At 40.0% G+C, this 25,698-nt stretch overlaps 1 long non-coding RNA gene across 2 annotated transcripts in view; it reads left to right on the top strand.

Annotated features, from left to right (window-relative positions):
* The window catches only part of LOC118411523, a 33,487-nt gene that overhangs the window by 4,500 nt on the left and 3,289 nt on the right, over positions 1-25,698 (top strand). The window contains exons 2-3 of one of the 2 annotated variants that reach the window (XR_004830686.1): positions 4,221-4,311; positions 23,185-23,267. This is a non-coding gene — a long non-coding RNA (uncharacterized LOC118411523). Of the gene's footprint in view, positions 1-4,220; positions 4,684-23,184; positions 23,268-25,698 lie in introns of those variants that run through there. The other variant, XR_004830685.1, reaches the window with a different exon arrangement.

Here is a 25,698-nt window from a genome sequence, read left to right as displayed (position 1 = left end):
CACAATGGCTATTTGTAATGGTGTAAGCTAAGTGTCGTGCTATCTCTGACCACACGTAGTTGTTGGAAGTCAGTTAAAATCCACCTAAATCGTCTCCCTTTTTGGCGGTTGTCCAGAGTTGAACGAATGCTGTCATGGCAAAGCTTTTTGATGCCAACACGGTCATTCAACAACTCCACATGTTGCCGCTAAACAAACCCAGAAAGTCCTTGTTCATTCCTTCTTATTATGAAGTTACTCTGATGCTAGGAAACTGAAATGGGATTTCAAGGAAAACTTATGGTTTCTAAAGAAATTAGGATCACGGAACAGATAATACCATGGCAACGTTTAATGAGAGCCGCCTGCTTTTTTGTGATTAAATACAGGCATTGGATTTAGATTGTTTGGTCACCCTTCTGTGTGTGGAGTGGTTACACAGTTAGGCTGGGTGACAGGCGTTCTATCACTGCAGGTCTTTGTTAGTTAATGGGAAGGGGTGCTGGTGTATGTTGTTCCTAGGCTAGGTCGGTTAAAACTGCCTTCACATAAGTCACAGTTTCAACACCGCGAGAATCAAGAAAATTAAGTAATCGGAATCCATGCTCTCTTGAAAAATAAAACAAAAAACATACAACATCAAAAACAGTGAATTCTTGCGAACAAGTGTTCCTTTTAGAATGCTTAAAACTTGGGTAAGGTACAACTTTCTGAACAATTTTTGCTTGATACATGCTGTTATATGGGAAGCAAAAGAAATCTACTATCATGTATAAGTAGAAGTTCGGCAAAAAAGTCATTGAAACTGATTATGAAATATAGCACGGCATTTGCGAACTCAGATTCGAGGAAGGCGGGCCAGTTCGCCGACCATGTCGCTAATCCTTCAATATAAGAAAATTGAAAAACAGAAAAAAAACACGGAAAACGTGATTGGCTATAATGTCTTCAATTGTGTTCTAATCATGAAAAATATTGGATAAAATTTATGTTGAACTTTTTTAATACAAAACTAGTCAAAGGAAAAAATAAGGCCAAACTTGCTAAAAGATTAACCAAGCCATACTGGTTTGTTTTAGTACAGAATACATTTCTATTCTCTTTGTACAACTCGATCACCGAATAACAAATGAATGGATGAATGAATGAATGAATGAATAAATGAAGGTACGAACGAATGAATGAATGAATGAATGAATAAATGCTAAAATATACATTCATACAGAAGAACAAGAAGATAACACGCTAAGTTAAATTTATACCGACCTTTGGCAGAAAAACAAAACAACAATGAGTGTACTGCAAGAACACATAGAAAAACAACAGGAAAATTCACAAATGAAATTTGATAGAAGTATGATAGATAGTTGACTCCTAAACATCATTTGAAGACACTGCCGTTGTTAAAAGAATAGTCAAATGTTTGTGACTGATCCCAAATACTGTACACGATTCGTTTGTGTGACACGAATGGAGATTTATCTGTGTTGGCCTCGAGTCTGTTTGTTAAACATGCTCATTCAAGCTCGGCTAACGAGATTACGAACTTCAAGGGACACAGAGAAAAGATGTCATTGTAAAGGAGATTTCTGGTTTTCTATTAAGGGTTAGGAAGGTGAGCATGAATTACAATACATTTTGTATATACACGCGAGGGAAAGAGACACATAAGTTTGGTGAAAAGTTTCTTTTTTCTTAACATAATTAAAACCATCTGTGTGATTCCAGCGTCGGTGAAGGATCTTGTTTTATTTAGAGGAATTTTACGGTAGTCAGCGGCAATAATTGTCGTGCTTTAAGTCCCACCAGGTGTTCGAACTGGCGGGAAAATTATGGAAACGTGGAAATGGTTTTTAGAGGGAGGGGGCACGTCACGTCGTGTGGTGTAATTTTCTGTAAATATGTTTAAGAAACAAACTCATTTATTCATGTTTCTCCTCATAAAGAAGCTTAGAGAAGCGGTAACTATACACATAAGTCTTACTAGCTTATTTGACGTGATGTTTATTGGAAAATATATTTGTTTTTCAAACATTTCGACTGGAATAGCGACTGCGATCAGTCACCGAAATCCTGAACCGTCAGTTCCTGTTCCAATATTAATGTAATACCAGAGTTTACTTGCGTAGTAACTTGTTCCATGTCATTATCTCTGTGTAGGTTAATCCTACATTATGAAATAGTTGACAAGACCCGAACGCAAGGTTTCGCTAGTGTAAATGAAATACTTAACTTGTCGATGTAGAGGCATTTCGAGAAAGATACTTGCTGGTCGACTCAAACTCGGTGACGGAATTTGCTTTATCGCGTATTTATTAGTAGCTTTCTTTGATGTCGAGTTTCAATCTGCAGTGTCCATTTCGTAGCACTCAATTATATCGGAACCCCAAGGACAGATCGCCCATTTACACCGTCCTTTTGTTGCTGAGAGATGGTTTTGCATACGGATGTAGATTCCGGTAACATTCCTGTCGATTTCTGCCTTTGATGTGAAAAGAATGTACATTTCAGAACAACCAATAAACGAGCTAGCAGCCCGCCTTCACATGATTAAATCACGCACTTTAATGTTCAACGTGATGTAGTTTTTTTTAGCTGCCATTTGGTGTAATTTACGCTTTCCTTTGATCGCAACTGACAGAATTATACCTGGCTCACAAAGGGCTGCGACGTTTCTTCAAGTGGTATGGGATTATAGTCTAACTTTCAAAGTTTATTCATGTAAAATGCAAAAGTGCAAACAACGTTCCATCCATTAATTACTACCGCTAAGATCATTAACAATACCTTGCTTGCAATTATGAGTAAACAGTCTCTAATAAACTAACGTGATAATTAAACTACTTTTTCTTCCTTTTCTAAAACATTGACATATTAAAGAACTGAAATAAGATGGTAGCTTATTTTTTGTGACAAAATTCGTTGTATTCATTGTTATGTCATGATACCCTTATAATTGTACAGATATATCCGTATTTGTTCGGTTTGATGTTTGAATAGGTCAACTTCTTATCGTCTTCTTGAGCTATTTGTTTCGCCAAATCTCACATGTATGTGGGGCAGATTTGACAACAAGAGGCAATAGAAGACTATAGGCTTAAATCCTCTTTGTTAGATGGTTGTGTTGTTATTTACGCTGCGTTTGTTTTGTCTGAAGAAAGTAGTTACCGGGCGGAATAATTAGCCAGCACCTGGTCGCCCTAGCTTTGTGGACTCGTACCGCCAATATTCCTGTCACAATACCTGCACGTTCCCGGTATAATAGATGAGAAAACCACTCCGTACACCTGTGGCCACCTCCCTGATCCATAGCGACAAGGATATTTGTGAAGTACTGTTGTTAATTCAATAACAAGGCAGGTTAAAGTCCTCCAGAAATTCTTGATAACGGCCTTCATATCTAAACAAAAATCGGGGGCACTTGGCACTAGGTGGGGTATGCGGCAGCATTGTTTCAGCGCTAATGCGTCCCCGGGACAATGATGATATTTTAGTGCGGTGTAACCGTGATAAAATTGTCATGTTGATAAGTAAAAGCGACACGAACGTTTGTGTAAGACGTAATAGTACGATGTAATAATTGACATCATTAATTCCTCACGGATTAGCTGTTGTAACACGCAGTCAGCCAATTACTGTACGATCCACGGCAGATTTACTACCTGGATTAACTCCCAGTTTTCATTGTGTATAGATTTTCTATTGTGAACGGTGTTGTACAGACGTTGTTCGTAAAGTCGCTATAATTTGTCACGACAAAAAAGAGCAATGCCCTCGCCTCCTTCAACAAGTGTTTTTGGTTACGGTCCGTCCGGTAGAATGTCTCTACACATTGAAAGTTCCTCACAAGCCGGTGGTTTCAAAGCACGACCATGATTGCCGTTTGAAATTAACCAGACTGGTCATTAGTGCACGAATTTGTCATGTGTAAAAACTGCCGCTTTGTCAACATACCACATAGCACGGCGAGGAAATATTCCTGGCAGCCAAATGCACGATCACAACTGCACACTCAATCACTCCATTATCCAACTCACTTCAGAAGTCGCAATTCTTTCTTCGCAATGCTTTTCTGAAGCTCCGCGCTTACCTGATGCGCGAAGATGAATTGACGGTCCCGTAGCTCTCGTTTCCGATAATGAATTTTGGCTTGTCAAAACGCCAAATGTTCGCACATTAAGTCTGATCCATTTTACTCCGGATGACATGTTTTAATGACGATTGCCATTTTTCTTTGGTAGGGCGCAGGAGCCACGATGTTCGGGCGTTCATCATTTCTAGCTGAGTGGGTCTAGCGGCTGCCATGGCATCCAACAATTTACCACGCACGAGGTACATGTACTACCACTCTTCAGAACATATTTCCCCGATACCAAAAACAAATGCAAAGATATGTCGAACAAAGTAGAGTACTTTGAATCCACATAAACCTGGAAATTTTTTCAATAATATCGAATGAGTTGTAGACAAATTCACAATTTCCATGTCAGTAAGTATGACACGAAGTGACGGATTTTGTGAATAAATGGATTACCGTAAAGATCCGATTGTATCGCTTCAGTTATATTTTAGGGATCTTTAAGTAACCCGATGTTACTACGACTGTTTTATTGAATATTAACCGAAACAATGAGTATGGCAATCATACAAGCAGGTGTGAAATGTTATCTAAATGTTTGGATTAAAATACTTTGTTTCCCAGTCCTTGATTGTTTTGTGCTCGTTGGTTGCTTGGTGCTTGGTAGATTTTAGTTATAACCGTAGAAATAATTGTAGATATCTGTATGCTAAACTTGGATTGGACATCGGTTGAAACTTTATCCCAATAAACTTCACTTGGTGTCGCGGGTTCAAGTCCCACGCGGCCTCTTCCGAACACGCTGTGTCAAGTTTGCTGGTAGACAAATGGCAGGGGACACAGACCTTTATAACCATCTGTGGACGCTTCCTTACACACTACAGATGTTTCTTCTTTTCAACTTTTGTCTTGGTGATTACCACATGTATTAAAACGTGTCCAGGTTGAGGAGAATTATGGACATGTAACCTGAGAGAGAACACAGATGGGTGCGGCAGGAGGGGGCAGCGGAAGGTCGAACATAAACGTTTAGTCAACTCACAACATACACAAATGAGCTGAGTCATTTCTGGTGGCGGGCGAGACATCCAAGGCTGTTGTTTGAGGCCACCTGAACCCATAAAACAACTCGGAACAAAAGTTGTGTGATACTATCAGCGATGACTAGCGTTGGCAATCAGGGTTTTACTGCTAGCGGTGATCCTGTTGTTTCCGGTGATGGTATCAGGTAATTCTGGTCGCTTCCGATGGACACAAAGATACGTTCTTAACAACATAACCTTTGTTACTTTGAACATTCTCCAATAGATAATACAACACAACATGTTGTAGCAAACCCATTGTCGACAGCAATATCTTCAATGTATTGTTGTTTATTGAGACAAACACATTATAGAGCAGTAAAGTTTCTGATAGACAATTGTCCTAACATGGAGGAAAAGGTGGTCACGTGTAGCTCTACAAATGTTGGTTGCAAAAATGTGTTTATAGAAGCTTTTACCATCAGGAACAGAGTCTTATAAGCGTGTCGGGGGGAGAGATCAAAATTAAAACCATCGTCAAACACATGCATACGCCCACCACATGCACAGAGTTCACTGGCTACCACTGGTACCATCGTCTGGGCGGTTATCCAGAACAGCTTTTCGGCTCCCAGACTTCTGCCACCGCGTGGGTTACTTACGGGGACCCAGGCAAAGTTTCCTTGGGGGCATGTCATACCCGGAGCCGATGAGCTGGCCTGTGCAGTCCCGGACTGTCTCCCAGACTGTTGGAGACAACTCCAGATTATTGCCTGAAACACAGCTGATTCAACTGTAGAACGGTCCCAGTTCTGGACACGCTCTCACAGTAAGCAGTGATTAGTCGTGGTAAGTCCTGGAGAGCGTCCGACCTCTGACAGAGAAGGAAGCGGGAGGTTATTCTGTGTTTACAAACGTTCTTAACTCTTTAATCCCCAAGATACAGCTAATGTACAGTCGGTCGTGCTTGGGTAAAGCTGCTTTCATGAACATTTTGAGCTCAAAACAATACAGTTTGTATGTTTTATAACATAAACCTAACAGATTCAATCAGTAGAAAATGGAGACGTTTTGCCAAATATTTATACAGTGAAGTGTCAAAGCATTACATTGTATTGTTGTCGTTAAGCTTTAGAAGGGACTGAAATTAAAAGAATATTCGGGGAACGATTCAATTTGTTTAAGAATAAAATTTTACTCCAATTTGTGTTTAGTGCGAGATTAACTATCCATAAATTCATTACTTAGTGGTCATATCCTGTGTTGTTTTCTAATTCACTGTTAAAGGGCCAGACCTAAAAAAGAACCACACCTATAATAATACATAAATACGTCCCATTGCTTTACGAGCCAGTAATAATAGGTTCCGTATCCGCAGAAAGAATAGACATAAATCGGTTGAAAAGACAAGGGCGCGTCTATAAAAAAATGTATCTATTTAAAGACCAGACAACCCTCAATACGGTAACGTGTGTTATACCAATCACTAATCAAGAGGACATGTAACAAAAGAATATATGAATAATGTGTGACCCAAAGGTTTGATTTGTCGATGTTCTTGTCCACCGAGCAGACTTGCCACGTTGTACGGGGCTGGTGGCCTGGCATACCGAGCAGGAGAAGCCGTTGTCCGATAAACGTGATCAGAATATGACATTCCCGAGGTCAAAGGTGTGAATGAATGAGGTCCGTCCAGGCCATTCCGTGTAATAAAGGCTGTCAAAGACGATTAAAGTCATGATTAAAAGAGTTTGATTTGTTTGCAGTTACTACTTCAGCGAAGTGTAAATATTCCATGTTATTAAAAATGTTTTCTGCAATAAGCTAACTCTAATGACAACACAATACCTTCTATTGTATGCATATCATTTCAATGTGCAGTGTTTTTTGTTCAAACGGTTGTCAAGATTTTTGGAGAGCAAAAAAAGATCGCAAGATAACATTGACTAGCAAACATGAAGGATACTGCAACACATCTATCACAGACAAACAGAGCCCAATAATTATCTATGTGACATTGTAGTACTTTCTTTTCAATAGTTATATCTATCAATTCTGATTCACATTCTGCATCGTAGATGCTTCTTATAAGAAGCCTTCTCCTCAAAAGCATAGATACAATACAAAACAGTCACTTTGTGAAAGAACACAAAACGCAATCATACATCACAAAATGGATAACGTAAAACAATCGAGGAGAAAGAAGATTAGTCAGTGTACAATTAATCACGAATACCTACCTGTAGAATAAAGGTGTGAACAATAGCAACATTCTCATCTGTGGTTAGTTTGTTTGCTTGTCTGTTTGTTTGTTTGTTTGTTTATTCATTAGACTTTACAGACGCAAGATCTATTCCTTCTGGAGTCCATTTAAAATTACAAAACAATCAAATAACATAAGCCAATATTGTATGGTCGGTTTGGACGCTCTTGCTCGGTGTATTCAGCTCTCCCATCTATTTTGCTGAGGCAGTTAGTGTACGGTAAATCAACAGGTGGACGTGCCGTGAACTTTTAAAGCGGATGGCACCTCTAGTAATTGCAATTTTTGAGAAAGCTACATTTCACTGACAATTTACACGTTTGACCCATTATAACGCGCAATTCCTTTATTACGTTACGTAGCATACGTTAATTTAATTTGATGCCATACAATGTGTAATGTCACAGATAAACTTCCAGAGTGATTCAAAGGTATATACTGTATGTATGATAAAACAAAATCCAAATAATGCAAACACAACTGAACATTATATGAAACGGTTTATATTGTAACACAATGAGACAAATATGATAGATATCCCTTTGATTCTGTCGATCCAATAGAAAAACTGTTGGGGCGTTCAGTGTGACGACAATCTTCAGTCTAAGGACCATCATCTACCGACAACGCTATAATTAACCTGCAACATGGAAGAAAAAGGAACAAGACATGATGTATTTTTGCAATAAGTTTTGCATTCAAACCATTAACTTTATTACGGTCCACATGGATGTATGATGTATATATTTTGATGCATATATTTTTGTGAAACTTTTTTCGTGCCTCTCCATTCACTTAAGATTGCCCAGGCCTGCCTTGCCAGATAACTCATTTAAATATGATTATTAGGTACTTGGATATTGAAATGAGCCAAGTGCCAGCATATAGCTTGTAAATATGCAGTAGTTTGTGTGATAATTGCCGCCCAGTGTCCCGCCTTCACTTTGCATCCCAATCAGGCGCTAATCTGTCCTGGTGAGGTAATTACTCGCACTCAATTTCTAAAATCTGAGGAAGTGCAAAGGGAAGGACAAGACAGTCTTGTGTTTATGCAAGGAGGTTCCTTTTTAACCTCCTTGGTTTATGCATACAGAATACTGGTCCATGGCCACTAATGATTTCGGCAAAACAAGAAACAATACACATCTGTGAAACGCTGAATGGGGATAAGGGAATACACGCGCTTTGACTAATCTTCAATCTATTTTCTAATCGTCATTTCTTTATCGATTCATTTTTCTTTAACCATAAATTTGACACTTAAATATGACACTTTTGAGTTTGTCGATCACAGCAAACATGAAATCTCCTTGGTTCAATCCTAAATTACAGCAGGGCAGCCATTGTTGTATTTGCCACGGCGTATGTGCAGTCTGGTCCTTTGTCTCCGTCCGGGTGTGAACGACAGACAAAATGTACCTTCTTCACAACCAGGGAGAACTACAATCTAACCCATACAAAAGATGGGAAAAATCACAGTCTTTACTCAGATAGATGTTTGAAGTATTTGACATGCTTCTGAAAGTTTTAACGACTCCCACTGCTCTGTAAACACGGCATTTATCAATAATGTTATGCATCATACTTGAAGTGCAGATAGTTACATACTTGAAGTAAACATCATGCAGTACTGTGAAGACAAAGGGATTCACATTATTTTGCTGAAGAAGAAGAAATGATAATAACGGTGTGTTTCCGGAATTAATAGCTATTTTACCCACACATACGTACCAGGAGCATGAGCTGGTACAAGTTGAACTTCTACAGAAGTTCAGTTGAAAGATAGGTATCTTACGGTGTAACAACCGTACGAATTTGTTGCAACAATTAATATGTATAAGGATAAATCCCCTTTATGAGATAGATTGTCCCCGGAGACAACAATTTGTTTTCTGTAGTTTAATGATGCCATTCATCCAATCTAATTACAGCAACATATTAGAAACATTGCGAGAGAAGGCGTATTGCCTCTATTACCAATCCGTTAATTCTAGAGAAATACACTTCTACTTAAAAGTCTTTATTTTTTATTTTACCTGCCTATTTCAAACGTTATCAATATGACTCATCTTGGTAACTTTTCCTTTGTAAAGAGTTATGAATAAAGGTACAGACAGGCAAAAACAAACGTATGTACTTGAGGCAACTTAAAATTCTATGGCCGTCAAATATACCTTCAAAGCACTAGTGAAGTTTGCAAACAACTCCCATTCTCCGATGTACCCACGGCCAGTACACATCGCTGAAACACATTTTAAATAGGATGGCTGCTAATGTAATTATGACAAAATATTTCATGGTTATATCTCAGAGGTTTGGGCAACAGGATTAGCATATACGGTCCTTTATAAGGCCAACACCTCCAGAGTACAAGTGAAATCAACCTGTAAAATGCAAATAAAAATGATAATGCTAGTAATGTACTACGACCTGTAGGCTGGCATTTGTCTACAAAGAGGATTGAAGATTAATTCCAAAAGATTCTTTTAAATCACTTTGATTTATATAAGTGATACTTGAAGTACTAAATCTACATCTTATTGAAAATCAGGAGAGTTCAGAGTCTACTACAAGAAAGTCCATGTTGTATTAAATGCACGTGGCGCCGTTTCGTCCAGTCACGGTTTCCACAGCAATCCCATCGTGTCGGTTAAAGTCGGCGAGCCGAAAAAATTCAAAAGCAATCACACCAATTAGTGCTCACATCCGATGAAACGGAACCCTTATTTGGGAGGCAATTTCCCAGAGTCCTCCAGGGGCGGCAGCCCCCACCAGAGGTGAATGTTAAGATATCTGTTAGTTGGCAGTTTTTACACGATCCCGGTCTTGAACTTCGCGAGCTTCATCCTTCTTTTGCAGGTGGGATAATGGGCAGGTGCGATGTGCTCAATCAATCACTCCTTAAGTCAGACATCAAACCGGCTCACAGCACAATCCTCTATATACAGAACCAAGCCGGTGGATGATATGGCAAGTCGAACAGGTTAAGTCAACCAGAGCTGCAGAATTTGTAATGGTAGGTGTTTGGAGAAGACTGTCGGCATCCGTCTCCTTCTTTTGTAATGAACTGCGCCTAAAGTGACTAGGAGATAAAAAAGAGATATGTAGTGTAACATGAAGATGTTTGTATAGAATGAAGGTGATAGTAGGAAATAAACGACAACGTACTATAGAAACATCATGTTACATCAACAGCATTGACGTGCAACCTTGATCCTTTAAGGTACTATATTGTCGATATTTGCAGGTTTCAAGTCCCCATGCCAATATATTGATGTATGATAGACAATTTTAGGCATTATCAAGCACTGTGTCTGTCTGTAGTTTCTTTTTCTTTTTTTAATGTCGGTACACCCATAGATAACGAGCCCATTGTCGTACCGTTTTACACCAAAAGGACGAATGGTAATACAGGTAGTAAAGAGATGTGCAAGCATCTGTATTTGACATGTGAGGAAATATGCCGGTTCTACGACTGATATTTATCTATTTACTTCTTTCATCTTTAGCCAAGATGGTTCACAATTTTTCTGGTTATACATTGCATCAATACATTTACATGTGCAAAGGAAATCAAGTTGCAAGTAAGCAAGCAAGCGAGCAAACAAATAAATAACAATCAATCAACCAATCAATGAAAAACAGTTCAAACTGTAATAAACCATGATATTATCCGAAATTATTATAATTTTCTGCTCCCACAATCAATAATGAAGAAGTAGTCATTGTGTGGCCTTAATCTAAGATGAAGCAACTAACAATAAGGCTGAAAATATTAGATTTCCTTTTCCAGGTTATAACGGTAAATGTACAGTTTTGTTGTAACAAGAGACAGGGTTTTCATACTTTGCATCTCAGTGGTGGGTCCCTTATGCCGTCCCGTGAGGGAAATTGTTGCCAGGTCTGAGTATGACTCGTCACACCTCTGCTTTGTAGATATGAGTGCGTTTTGTCATTTGTCATTCGTTATCAGGGCGAAAAATGCAGCCAGCAATGCGTTTCTAACACGCTGTTTTTCAATTTTTAGCCCACGGCGAGAGAAAATTCACATACGGTTCGCCAGCTAGATGTTATCAGCTTGAAAAGGTGTGCTCGTCATTTTGCTTGTTCTCTCGTCTGTAATTCATACCAGTTAGATACAGGCCAACTCTTCCCAACTCGGATTACAGGGGCGAAAAGGAGTTCTCATTTGGGGACCTCTCTGGTTTTTGTCAAGATGTCACCTCAGGCCAACATCTATCAATATTAGTATTCATCGTCCTCCCTGCTACTTTCTAATTGTATTTCATACATCACCGGCCCACACCCGCTGCTGTTGCTGTGGTACAACAAGAGATAGCAGAAAAAAGAAAAATGCTTAACGATCTATGACTAGGCGACAATCAAATGTAAGACCAGGATCTCGACAGCCAGGCAAGTAAATCTATATTATCAATGGTTTATTCAAACATACATATACATACATACATGGACATACTAAAACAACGTTGCAGCCTTTCATACAATGCTGTAAAACTGGCTGAATTAAGTTAGTTTTAGTCTTAAAAACATCTTAATATATACAATATAACATATTTAACAATAATTGCTGCACACAAAGGCTTACATGAGCAGTAATCAAGATTCCATGTAGTAGTCATGTGACTATAAACAGGCTATAAATCAGTATTTAAGAGTGAGGACAAGTATGGAATAGCACTGTTTCTGTACCTATCATGTCTGGCAAAAGGTATGCTAAGCTCGAGCCCTCGTTTTAAGTCTCTGTTGTGAACTTCATTACGGGTAGCTGGCAACCAGCTTCGAAAAATGGGTGAATTAAACATGGATTTCGCGAACTTAAGACATAGAAATTCTCTTCTTGCTTTTAAAGTGTTCATATTTAGCCTACATAGAGCTTCGGTATAATAAGTATATTCGCTGCCCAGAATGATTCTTAGCGCACGCTTTTGTATGCGTTCTAATGCATCCGATTGTTGACATGTTAAACCTGGATGCCATACTGGGGCCGCATATTCCATGATAGGTCGGACATATAATAGGTAAATCTCACAGAGATCTTCAGTGCAGACACCAAAGCGTTTTAGTTTTTTAAGCAAAAAAAGGCGACAGCTTCCTTTTTTTATAATGACGTTAGTATGTTTTCCCCATTTCAAGTCCGCAGACATCCAGATACCTAGTATACAGGCATCTTCAGTGTACTCCAAGGCTTTGCCATTCAGTAATAACACAGGGGGTAGAGGTGGATCCTTCATGAAGGAAATACACATTAATTTGCACTTATCATCGTTCAATGTCATACGGTTTTCGGATGACCATGTATCTAGTTGGTTAATTGTTGTCTGCATTGAGCTCTCTTCACTGAATAATCTACTCTCTTTTAACGACAGATCATCAACATACTTCCATCTATCCAGAAAAAATTGCATTGCATCATTCACATATACTAGAAACAGGATCGGCCCTAGTTTTGTCCCCTGTGGGACACCAGAGGCAATTTTTTCCCAACTGGAAATAACGCCTCGGTACCGGACACATTGTGTACGCTCAGTCAGAAAATCACAAAGCCATGGTAAAATACAAGTACGCACACCACATGTTAACAATTTACGGATTAAGATAGTATGATCAATTCTATCAAACGCTTTGCTAAAATCAGTCAGCAAAACAGTGTGGATGCTTTTAGGGGTCTCAGCACCGCGAAGAATTGAATCAATCATACTAATCAAGTAGTGGACAGATGAGCGCCCTTTTCTACTGCCATATTGATTTGGATCCAGAATTTTGTCAATGTCTTGGAAAATCCATTTTGAAATGAACGATTCAAACGTTTTCATAAAAACAGAAGTAAGTGATATTGGTCTTAGATGCTCTACTGACGCCGGGACTTTCTTTGGAATTGGGGCAATAATGGCTTCTTTCCATTGTTTGGGAACACGTCCCTCTTCCAATGAGCAGTTGAAAATATGGGCAAGAATTTCACTAAATTCGACAGCAAATGTTTTGACAATTTTCGGGGAAATGTTATCAGGGCCGCAACTTTTCCTGGCATCAAGGCGCTTCAAGATTTCATGAACCTCATATGAATGTATATGCGGAGGTTTGGAAGGAGAAGGCAGGTAAGATGGCAATGACTCAAGATCAAGGCATGGAAGTTCGTTAACAATGTCAGAAAAGTGATGATTGATTACATTAGCAATATCATTGTCAGTCAGAGGAGTGCTGCTGGGCACAGACACTGATACGCTCCGCTTGGAATTTAGTATGTTGCGTAGACACGCATGCCACCTGGCCGGATTCTCCTTCTTTAACACGTGGACCTTACAAACATAATATCTTTTCCTTGCCATAATACACAGTCGATTTACCCTGTTTCTTAGCTTTCTATACAATGCCATATTGCCAGAGTGAAAAGCTTGCTGTCTCTTCTTAACAAGTGATTTGATATGGGGAGTAATCCATTCCTTATCAGTATTGTGTTTAACGACAGATTTCATAGGGAAATGATGGTCTATTCTACTTTGGAGAGTTTTATAGAAAATATTAGCTTTAGTTTGGATGTCGTGGGCATCAAAAACTTCAATCCACGGGTGGGAGGAAATCCACCGTCCAAAAGAGCGGACCTCGGAGTCCTTAAAAGGGCGAATTTTTGACCTCGTTTTCGTATTGATAGCTTTGTAGTCACTGGGAAACCATAACACAGTATTGTGGTCGCTCATTCCTAAGGGCTAAAATATACGCCTGTTTGTGGATGTCTCATTGCTCATGTGTACACGGGCAGCAAAGCAAAGCTGTGCTCTATGAGTATGAGTCAAAACTATAGGCATCTGATGCGTTATATACTGTTTATGTCATGTTTTATTCTGGTCCTCTTTATTATATGATTGTGCCTTCTGGATATACTGCCAGTAGCAAGAAAAACCTATGGGGTGGAATCAGGTCTCTTGCAACCTACATAGTAGATCGAAAGAAGCTTAGAGTTTGATCCAGACGCTCTTAATCCCTGTAGGTGTAACAAACTTGACTCCTTTGTTGATCCCAAGCCTGACATGTTTGTTCCCGATGTCCAACAGTCCGGAGTACTGTTTTGTCGGTGACCCAGTTAACCACAGGTCCATGAAACACAGCTCTGCATCGCAGAACGGCTTCAAGCTGCTGCCCTGTGATTGTTTCAAGTGTCCATTCAGACGGGCGTTGTGTGTACTTAACTTCTATACTCTGTAACCGGAGATCGAGAGCTCCCTACTCCCCGAAGTCTTGCTATCTGTGACCTACATCGCACTGTTGGTTGAAAGCACACACCTGTTGAAGACCTCCACGATGCAGCACTTGCCAAAGAATCTTCTGGTGAGGACCAGCAACAAACATCAAAGAGCGTCCCGGCAACTCACAAGACTCACAGCAAATCAAATCATGCTCATTCACCCACCTGTCGACTCTAGGTTTATATCATTACCACATACCCAAGTGAACACATTAATTGGTAAAGAAAGGTAGGTGCTGTATAGCGATATGGACCAGGTAGCCTGGAGGATGTCATGAGAGTATCGCTCATTTGAAAAAAATCCGTGTCAAGGCAACACCACTTCTGGGCGAAGAATGGTTCTTACCCCATCATCAACTACCATTTCTGCACGGACAGCCGTGCTTGGTTGGGCCCGGCTCTTGTGTTTGGGGCATGAGAAGCGTTCATGCGTAAAGAGAAGGGAAAATGCTGACAGAATATAACCTGAGGGACTTCATATGTGTTAGGCAATGCTACCATTGTCCAAGTATGGCCAGCTTGCAAATATCCCATCGTCACCTCTTCTAATTAATGGACGCTAGTTGTTTATACAGTTTTGTATGCCAACATACTACTATAATAGTAAGAAAACACTAACCAACACCTCCTCTACCACTAGCGCGGTGGTTTTCACACTTGCTAGGGTCAGTCAAGGACAGGGTAACGTCATCACTTCACGAGTGTGAGTGTTGAGGTAATGACGTCATTAGCTTGAAGGTCATCCGAGAGATATTGATGTTCATATAGTTCAAGTTGATGGTAGATGTCTAATTCCTGGAATAATTTTCAGTACAGTATCAAAGAATTAGATGTCATTTACGAAATTTGTTGGGATTTTATTATTTTAGAAGTAAGCCCATGAAATAGTCTGGATGCTTTGTAACAACTGTCGCGACATTTTTAACAACACAAAGTGAAAACGGTTCACCAGCTTGTTTGCTTGAACTAAGCCGGAATGTGGAAACACCCAGAAGCGTAAAGAGTCCATTGGGGTTGTTACGTTTCCAAACTTCTGTAAACGAATAACATTCTGTGCATTTGTGGATAAGCCTGCTTGACAGGAAGACTCTGATCTTGATTGATGACCTGAGAGGGAACGTTTCCCAAACTGCACAGGAGGATAAAAAGAAGCACGGCTTCCAGGGTCCCACGGAGAGTGTTCCACTGGTTCCCTGGTGTTCCCAAAATTGAATAACAAATTAGAAATACATTTAGTGGGTGGGCTATACGTAAACTTGACACAAGCAGGGTTGCTGGCAGTGCAACTCTTAACCATGAAGGATACCGTAACAGACAGGTATGCTACGAATGTGCGGTCGGTGTAAAGTGATGCTAGTTATCTGTGTACATCACGTGACGCACTTGACCTTGGCCTATATTTGCAGTAGGACCGGGGTTGGACGAGTTGACAGTGACAAATGAGGTCCGGGGTAGAAGTCGTGTCGGTGGGATTAATCAATGATGCTAAAAGCTTAAGTCGTGTTGACTGAGATTTGCGAAACAATGTTCGGACAAAAGAAGCCGGCGCTTCCGCCATGTTGACTCCCAGCGATCCACGCGCGCGGGTTAAGTCAGTGTAATGCTTATAGGCTTCGGTGGCTTAGCCAGAAAACGGCTTGTCACACCCACTCTCTAATAAACATAGCCTCAGCGAGCAAAGCCCCTCTTGGGGTAGACAGATTGTGATTTATTAAAAATGATTAATCACAAGTATATGACAACGTGACTTGAACTGGGGAACCGGGGCAAATTCCATACCTGTGTAACTATCACATACTAGTAGTACAGTTACATGTACTAAGAATAGGCAACTACTACCATATGGTAACACTGCATTGTGTACACATGTATTACGCATTTCATAAGCACAGAGAGACAGACATAGACTCAGACAAACCATAACTTAGCAATACTTCACTCCTTTGGTTTGCAGGTAAAATAATAGCTTTTAATTAATAGACGTCGATGTAGGTTAGACATCCAGGTAATAAGATACGCCAAACAATAGTTACTCAAGCGTCTGATCGTTTCCAAAACCATATCCAGTTTCTTGAGTAACTATTGTTTGGCGTAACTTTTAATATACCGTTTCAAAAAGTTTTAAAACTTTACATGATAAAGGGCTGTGTATTCAGGCCCTATCTCTTACACCTCATATAATAACTGGCTCATAATCGGTAACGAATTGCGAAATGAAGTCTGTGCAGATTAATAATGTGATAAAGTACGGATCCGTGCGACGGTTCGACTCTCAAGCGAGCAGGATGGAGTCATGGTTTTTGAACACGGCGGCGACGTCTGCCCCAGGCTAGGTATGACAAACTCCGGCAGAAGTCGAACACGTTTGATGGATCATCTCCAGAAACCAATATATCACTCCCAGCTCGCAACTCCGTAATTGATGGCTCCGTCACCAAAAGACAATTAGAAATGTCATATGCACAAACATAATACGTATGTTGAGATGTGTAAACTTTCTCATTAAATAACTGTCTGAAAGAGGTCTGGAACACGGAATGAATAGTTGTCCTATACGTGTTCTTGAGAAGCAATTAATGCATGCCAGAAGTAAGGTTGCAAATGGTTAAACATATTTCACAATATACATACTAGCAACAGTTTAACAGTTGACAGTGTTATTATCAGCCAATAATGTAATGCAGTTAAAAATGTTTTTTTAACAATTCTATCTATGCCTCACATCAAACACAATGTGCACCAAGTGCTTCTTACGGTTATAATCTTCTACAAACTTCGTTCCTAGCCCTTTTCCAACCTACTCTTCATCAACGACGACAGGCGCCATTTTCGAAAACCAACTGAGATTATATCTGCCTACAAGTCGTATTTTCTGTTTTATAACGGAAGAGACATAGTCCACGGCAGGTTTTTACTGGCGGGTGTGACGGTATGACGTGAACACCATTAACCCACATTCAGTTTACAGCTTTTTATGGGAGCAAAAGACATTCTAGATTTGGTCCTGATAGGTTCAGAAGATCCAGGTCCAGTCGTGGTCGTACATACCTTTGTAACATCGTTATTGTCAGGGCGAGACATGTGCGTGCAGGATGTGTATAATTAGCGTACATGGAGGGTACGCACAACCTTTAACTTAATCTATAGCAGCATAAGTCAATCATATTCGCCTACGACGTTTGTATCATCATTGGTGGATACATCATACCCTGCCAAATTATTTTAAGATCTATGAATATCTAAAAGTGTTGCATGATTGTCTAATTGCACATGCATCTCTCCGTGTGTAATTAGTCTGAGATATGTGGCAATTAGAAATTGCGGGTCATATCAAAGTAGATGTATCTTAACGAGAACGATTGCCATACAGTTCGTACACTTGACGTAGTTGGTAGTGTAGATATGTCACATGATATCGGTGACGTCTGGGACCGTGTCTTGTTGGACAACCCTGAGAATTCAACCGTTTCATTTTGTCTTTTTTGTGGGTTTCCCCCTTGATAAGATCAAACACGCCAGGCTACCGAGTGTCAGCCGGGGCGGAAGCAGCGTGGACGCTGGTGGACAGAATCAGGACTCGTGTGACAGGTTTGTGGACGGTCACGCAAAACTAACCGACTTCATGCTCTGAAGAAGTGTAATCGCGTACAGGTGTACATGTAGCTTGGTCACCAAAAGTTCCTAGGGTTGTACGTTGGGTTCATTCGGCCACTGTAAGCTTCTACCCCGCCTGGCTAAAACTTCTGAAGTTAGCCCTCCATGTATCTTTTTTTCTGTCTCGAAGTTTCCTCGTGGACATGCAGGCCCTGGAGCCGAAAAGATGGCCAGTGTAGGCCCTGGAAACCAGGTCTGGATTCCAGGTTTCCAACTTTGTCTATGTAGGCCCTGGAGACGGTCTAGATTCCAGGCTTTTCTGTGCAGCCCCTAGAAACTGTCTGGGTTTCAGGCTAGCCCCACAGGACCCGCCGACCATTTCCGAGTTGTCTGGACCACAGGATTAAGATCTGCAAAGAAATTGAGCAATAATGAGAGAGCGGACCTGTGACTCATCAAGCAAGGTTGCGACAAGCTTAGTAAAAAATCAATCTATTGTGCTTTTCATAGCAATTTTAAACGTAACTTTTTTCTACTACTGAAGTTACGAATGCAATAGTCTATGTCAACCCGAGGTTTTTCAACCTCATTGACTTAAGATTTATCGGAAGAATCGATACATTTAACGTGTGATCTTATTGCTTTCGAAATTTCTGAGTGTGCCATCGTCTAAGGATGTAGGGAGGAAGGAAATCTTAAGGTTTTAAAAGAATATCTTCAAAGATAGAAATGGAAACCTTTCATAAGTTTATGTCAACGTCTGTGTGTGACTGTGAGTCACACTATTGGACATACTTTATAGTAAAGCCAGCTCGTGATTCGTGTCACCCATCATTCCTGCCTGCACGGTTGGCTGAGAGGCGCACGGTCATTCTTCAGCACTTCATTTACCATCCGCCGGATCACTTCTAACTCAACCGCGACCAAGAGGGTGAGAACAAGGCGACAGGCCGCGGTGTGGGCTCTCTGCGCCACTGCCACCCCCATTCACTCCCATGCAGTCGTGAAGCCAGAGCAAACGTAACCGCACTGTAATCCTACCCCTGCCACTTTCCCGCTCTGACAGCGGACAATGCCTGTCACCTGTGACAGCCGCCATGTTTGTGGTGTTGTGACTGATTAATGGTTTCTTAATGGATATTTGCAGAGGCTTGAAGGTTGATGCTTTTTGGCACCTCGTAAGCCGATCTTAATCCCTTAATCCCGAGTAACTACCTGTAAATGCTAAGCAGTTTCCCTTACTATTGTTGAAGACTTAAAAATCACTCCAATTTTGGGTTCAGATCATCGTCGGATGAAGTACTGGCGATGTACACATTTTACGCCATGCTCACCGAGTAGGGATATCCAATTTCTTCTCTCCCCATCTCCTCTGCAACAAGTTGTGCACCACACCTTAATCAGGTGGTTGGAGAATCTTATCTCTTGTCTCCAGAAGCACTTCGGTACACACCTAATAATTAAGAAAAGTGTTTAAGTAGGCGTACAGAGAAGGGAAGTTAGTCAGACAGTTATCGTAAACTTACATGACAGGAGGGGGTGTATGTGGGTTTGATGAACATACGTAGGTTATGTAGTCACACCTACAAGGTTGGCACTCTGAAGCCACATCTCAACGTGGGAGGTCGGGAGTTGAGTTTAGATGACTAATATCATAATAGAACTGCAAAAAAGTTTCGGAACGTCGTTTGAAAACGATTTGCCAGAAGAGACATCTAGCCAAGGAGGTACACATTTGTGACCGAAATGTTTATTTAATTTTAAGGTCTATCGAAAGGCTGTAACTGTAGCCTGTAAGTAAGTAAGTAAGTAAGTAAGTAAGTTAGTAAGTCAAAGGCTGTGGTAGAGGCAAGACCTGATTTTCGAATTTTCTACGACCAAAGTTATAGATACGAACACGCCCCGGAAATATTTTGAAATCTATTGCTTGATTCATACCATGTGGAGTTTGTTTTGGCAAACCTTTGTACAATACCACAGTATGTTAGGAAAAGATCAAGGATTAGACTATAATCTACCCTAATGCTTTCAAAACTTCTCTCGGTGTAATAAAGTTTTCATTTCATTGTATGTAATGTGACAACTACTTCTACGTAGAGCAATGTCGTCAGAATTAACTTCCTTTTTGCCAATGTCGCCATCAATGACTTTCACTAATTTCTTTCAATGAGCCCTTCTTTTTCGCTTAATTAGATTGTGGTGGTACATGCTACTTCTTATGGCTCGTATAGCCTTAAAATGTTCACGATTAGAAATACAGACGTTGTGTCAATGACATATAGACTTAAGCTTTCACAGTCGCCCTACGATCGCAAACGGAAGGTATATTGGGATCGTCGTGCACCTGTCGCACAACATTCAGCTGTCGTCTTACGGAAAAAAAGCTGTATTTCATCCTTGTCTGCGGTTGGTCCTGCCACTGCCTGTTGGAAATAATGCTAAGACATCGAACACGTACGGCGACCTACGACCTAAAGTTGTGAAGTGTACTCTTGTGTTGCCTTCAAGGAAGGAATCCGTCTCAACCGCCTAACGTAAATGTGCCGAAAATAATGTTTCCGTCTGAGGTGTCCACCAGCATAGCCAAGGTTAATTATACCCAGACAACAGGTCTTCTATTCTCCCGACAGCGCTGACTTTGTAAAATTAATACAAGACAAGCTGGGTACAAGTTTGTGCATTGAGAGTATACCAGACAGCGGGCAATGACTTGTTCAGCGGAATGGGCTATGGCATAAAAGTTGCAGTGGATGGGACACAGGAGGGTATGGAAGGGGGTTTCAGTCGACACATTTTAGCTTTGAAAAGTTGTGCAAAAGTTTTTCCAAATGTTCACATGCGTAAAAGATCCTTTACAAATATCATAGATGTAAGCAGCATCATTGATGACGTCATCATCGCTAAAAGGATGAATTTATTGCTGAATTGGATGACTTTGACTTGCCTGAAGCAAAAACCAACGCATTTTCGCTAGCAACTTGCTCTCACTTCCAGCCAAACACACTGGCGGGTCACCCCTACTCACCTTCGTTAATGTGTTGGGTTCTTTTACGTGCAGACTCTCTTTCCTAAGAGCTATCTATCACTAGAAATCATACTATGTCCAGAAAACGAGGTATCAAAACCTACCAAATATCAAGAGGATCTATCCACAGCATCTCGAGTTGATGATGTTCACACTGAACACGACAAACACACAAACGACACCGAACACAGCACTTACTCGGCGAAGGCAATTATAGAAGTTGACGATAACCAGGAATGGATAGAGTTTTATTCTCCATTGTCTTGAGATCTCTGATGATGACAAATAGAGTGCGGAGTCTGGGTGTCATCCATTCATCTCTATGATAGACTATCCGTCTTTTGTGCTCTTGACCCTGACCTTGTTACTCCCAGCGCCTTTCCCCCCGAATGCGGCTTCTGGTAATGGTTGTTGGTAAAAATTTAGAGGAAATACATTTTGATTTGTTCTTCTTTTAAACAAGATGAATTAAGCTTATTTCACTAAATATTACGCATTGCGGTTGATTGGCAGCGTTCCCATTTGTGTTCAAATCCTATCTATTTCACTCGCATACAGTTTGTTTTACTGCAAGTACTTCTGTCTGTCTCCTGGTCGTCATACCAGCTTCTATTCTGTATCTATTTCACTTAACCATTTCCCCTTTGGATGGCCGGAGCCTTGCCTTTTCGTGACCCTAAGCTTTAACAACGGCAGTCAGTACGTCCCCAGTACCGGTATTACCGCATGACTGATGTTGGAACCGACCATGACTTACCCCGTTGGTACAATTGCTATTACAAAAGATGCAGAATCCCGTTAATCATCCCAACTTAATGAAGTCCCGAGGGCGAAAATGCTAGATTTTCGCGCAGATGACATACGATTCGGTTTTACCACGACTATTGCATTCTCGGATGAAATACTGACATGAAGGAAACCCTGATTGAAATCAATTGAAAGGAAAACATCAGGGAACTTCTCTCTGCCTACAAGAAATTGTTAAAATGTATTTATGGTCTTCATTAAGGTATAGATGCCGTCTTTTTTGTCAGAAGTGTTTTTCACCCAGGCATATGTGAAATATTAGTTCCGATTGCGGGTTATGAGATCTTTAATCATAGCGCGTATTTTGTCGCCTCGGTACAGATGTCATTCCTGATAGGCACGTTATTAAGATTTTCATCTTAAAGCACACAAAATTACATTTCAGCAGAGATGGCGGTTATCTGATTGACCTTGTTAATGCCATAAGCCCAATCAGAGTGCGCCACGTCATATGCGCTGAGGTACTGAGGAGCAGGCTGATAAAAAGTTTTCCTCGTTAACTCAAATGTGAATTTTGTTTCTTTTTCACTTTGTACTTCCTTTCATTCATATTCTTTTGTTTTTCCTTGTTATTGTATGAGTGTCTGTCTTTCTTCGCTCTCGTTGTTTTCGAAAGATTTTACCGAAAATAAAATAAGGATAGCAACTAAGAGTTGGTGATGAAGGTTAGTATTTTTAGCAATGTTTTTTTTTTTTCATATTGAAGACAGGCTGTATCCTTAGTCGTTATGAGACTTCTTGGGTTGCTAAGAATATAGTAAAATCTTTATGCAAGTAGGGAAAACTATTCGCAAAAGGAGTGAGTACATGTAGTAACCTAGTCTTTCTGTTTGATCAATTTTCTTTGTCAGTAACCCAAGGAGTCTGATATAGAGACTAGCGGGGCCCATCCGAGTCGCCGGGCTACATCGAACTGAGCCAAGTCAAAGGTCATCAGATCACGTGACGTTAGAAAATAGATCCAGTACTCGTGTACAATGTATTTGCCTTTGTGTGAAGTCAGTCGTTTTGTCGGCTGTAGACCAAGATACAAACGAAATCCTACGTTTGCAGTATTCTGAATTCGTTTATAGCGATTCTTAATGGTTTAAGGTAACACTGCTATAACGGTATGCTACAAATTGGCCTTTTTGAACTAATATGGTTGGCTTTCAGATGGAACGCTATCACGGCGTTAGGAAATCAGACAACAAAGATGGCGGATGGCTGTCCATGTCACCAGGGCAGCCTTTTATATCGTGAGTATGTTGCTGTAGATTTGATGCTGCAGTATTAAATATCTAGTTAAGATCCGTAACATTCAATGAAACATCAGCTTGTCAATTGAACTTTGGAAGGGTACAGTAGATAAAAGGAGACATCATTTTGTTGCGTTAACCAAAAGGGTTGTAGATGATTTTGAGTAACAATTTATGAACTTTACCAAGCTTACCCATCAGGACAGTATTAGTGGGTTTATTTAGTTCCCTTTCAATATATTTTGAACATATTACTTGAATATTGGACAATATCATTGTATGGGTATTACTAGTTTATATGAGCATTTCTTATATTCATAACAGAAAATGCCTGGGGTACATCATACATGTCAACATGATGCAACTGAGGTTTTTATAGATTGGAAAGTCTGAAAGTTGATGTTGATTAAAGATGTGTGTTTCATACTAGTATTATATCAGCAAAATGGGATTTGATATGACACTAGTTTATTGTTTATGTAGACATGAAAATAGCCCTTGAAATATCACATAACATTTACAATACACATCCCTTTTTCCAATACACATCATTACGGGGCTTGTTGTTGTGTAATTACTAATGTAAATGCTGATACCACTAAACAGGATTGTCTATAGTCCTTGTTGACTCACAAGGGAGAAGGGGAATCAGATGTAGACACCAATACACATTCAATACACATCACCACAACCTCGGGTCTGTTTTGATGCTAGATAAAATTTAAAAGCTTTTCGTATGTGTGTTCTTGTTTTCTTTTTTTTTGCGTTCCCCTGTCCTTGAAAAGTGGCACAAATTCTCTCAAACAAATCAAATGTTCACAAGACACGAAAAGAAGATGATTTCCCCTGACAGCCAATCCAAGGTCACGTAATGGCGGCCAAAAGGTCAAAGGTGACGAGGTGTTGTTCGGCGTGGCACCCGCAAAAGTAGCAAACGTAGTTTCCCTGGGGAAGTGACAAAATATCTGTTAAAACGTGCACCTAACGTAACGAAGCTTCTTTGTTTAGAAAATTTATAGCATACATATAAAAGAATCAACTAATCACAAAAGTAACTTCAATCAAAATCCTTTTAAATTTTTCTGTAAAACAAATTTTGTTCCAACTCTTTAATTTAAATTGAAACTCCACTTCTGTGATAAATGCCCCAGTTCAAGTTGTATGAGTATTTCTACAGCTAGTTGTCTTATAGAAACATTTATATTCTAAATACCAAAGATGATCAAGGGATTGGAAAGCACTTTGTTAACAAATTTGTTGTAAATAAAAAAGGCTTCATCCAAGAATCTCAGCAATTGTTGTTTACTGGTGGGTGCTGACCCGCGACCAAGTTATTCTGGTGTCAAATTTCAAAAGGATGCGAGTTTATCAGATAGGGGAAATGCCTCACATTGTTATCATTTTCATAAGAGCTTAAGTCATCAAATTTCACAACATTTCAGGTATCCGGTTGTGCAAAACAAGTTTCCTAGGGGTGGCGTTCTTTACTATGAACTTACACCCCCCAAAAGAAGTATAGAATTGTAATACATGTGTTGTATTAGATTAATGAGCTCGAAGTTTACTTTATTTTGTTCCCGTGAAAGAACGGAACAAATGCTGTAAATTAAGCAACAGTATTCTTTTGGGATATCCTTTTGGCATATCTTTCTTACGCATTTTGAAGATCCCGCTGACATATAACATACTGAAGACGTAGTATTACCTAGTCTGGATACCGAGGTATTTGTTCAGGCATTTTAAACGATTTTGCCCAACAGGTGTTTTAACAGGGATGTCAGGGGTATAATTTTCTCAAACCACTGTCCCCATGATTAGACCTGTCAGTTCGAAACATGTAATTTTTGTGTGACGAAACCAAGATGGCGGAGGACCCAATAGTCTGTAAAAATGTCATGTAGTGGGACATGTTTGGATAAGACATAATTATGCGTTTTAAATCCAACTACAATGTTTTAAAGTTTTCAAGTAAATCCAATATTTTGCTTGCATTCCCAGCACAAATATCATTCCTATAATTGATAACCGAGAACAAAAGTATAATAAAAACAATCTAAAGTCAATTGTCAGTCATGTGTACTGTCATAGAAAATTCGCTCACGAGTTTTATCTTTCTAAAGTCCTAGTGTGGTTTAAGGTGTCGTGTGTGAACAGCGATTTGGCCCACTTAGAGTTAGACTGTAGTGTGTGTGCAGAAAAGATAATCAAATTGTTGGCCCGTAAAGCCCTTGGCAAATCATCCTATATAATTAGCAGTTTACAGAGAATTCTCACAAGATTGACCAGACAATCTTCACATATCATTCTGACTGTGCATAGAAACAAATACATTGGTCGTGATAAAAATCATTTTTGAACTCACTGCATTATACGTGTAGTATCTTTCGGTTCACTTTTATCAAGGCACGTGCATCTCATGTCCACAAATTGT

This window comes from Branchiostoma floridae, chromosome 3 (genome assembly GCF_000003815.2).
Source record: "Branchiostoma floridae strain S238N-H82 chromosome 3, Bfl_VNyyK, whole genome shotgun sequence".
In the NCBI taxonomy this organism is placed as follows: domain Eukaryota; kingdom Metazoa; phylum Chordata; class Leptocardii; order Amphioxiformes; family Branchiostomatidae; genus Branchiostoma; species Branchiostoma floridae.
This window is presented reverse-complemented; position numbering and strand designations above follow the sequence as displayed.